Raw genomic sequence first — 1153 nt, 5'->3', positions numbered from 1 at the left:
CCCCGTTCCGTATTCTTGTTTGGGTGTGTGGTCACATTATGCACATCTCGTGTGACACACACCCTGTTATTAGGGTTCGTGAAACCCCGTTACATTTTCCCCCATTAAGATTGAAAACATTTACAGTTCCAATCAATTATTGCCTCAACGAGGCTCGCGTGTCCGTTCGACACTGCAACTCCATTTGTTGGAACAAACAACTCCCTTGCTCAATGAGCCCTGTGTCAACGACACCAAAATCTCCCAAGTCTCCCCGGTTCTGACGGCGAGCAGGTGCAGAGTCCAACTTCATCTCCCGCACACGGTGCAACGTCGGACAGTGCGTCCGCAGCACCGAGAGGTGTATATCCTAGGATCGATGAGCACAAACGTCGCACTCCGCGCACGCTTGTAATGCCGAGTGGCCTCGTTGAGGATGTGGTCGACTATAAGTCTGACACTCCTTTTCCCGCATAGGAAACGAGGAAGACGAGCTGCGCCAGCGGCGCGATACGAGCCCTGCTCGTGCCTTGCAGACCCCATGTCTGTTCCCTGACTTCTCGTCAACTGAGGCACGTGGTGTGGTCACAAATGACCTCGACGGGGAACAGAGGCGGCAGCTTGAAGCTGCCCATAAGGCGGCTCTAAAGCGCGCCCATCCACGGTCGGTCATTGACCCTCGTATGAAATATGGCTTCCGCCCTGCGGGTCACGCTTTGGAAGTGAAGGACGCAGTATCTCGCGTCTTTATCATTGGGCCCCCGGCCAGAACGGATGATAAACTTGCCACACGGAAAGCTCTTCGAGATCGTTTCTTGGGCCCACAAGAAATTCTGTTGGAAACTTATCGCACTCGCCTGAGCGCACAATGATGTGGCTCTCGTATACCCGCAATGCGAACAATACCAGTAGTGCTTGCCCCTGGCGAAAGTGCTACAGATGATGAAGCGCTCTTTGAGTGATGGGTGCAACGGCACCGGAAACGTTCCTCACTGCATAACCTGCAGCTGAGCCACAAGGAAGTGGACGTGCGTGTAGAGCGACACCTCGGCTTTGAGTTTGCCAAACTCAAGGCACGCCGTCGACTTCCTTCGGATTGTCGCCTTGCGACGTATAGGTTCACAACTCCTAATGCTCCCGCGAGCTCTGTGTCTTCGACGGCAAGAGCTTAGGA

Source organism: Plasmopara halstedii (genome assembly GCF_900000015.1).
Source record: "Plasmopara halstedii genome assembly, contig: Scaffold_287, whole genome shotgun sequence".
NCBI lineage: Eukaryota > Oomycota > Peronosporomycetes > Peronosporales > Peronosporaceae > Plasmopara > Plasmopara halstedii.
This window is presented reverse-complemented; position numbering follows the sequence as displayed.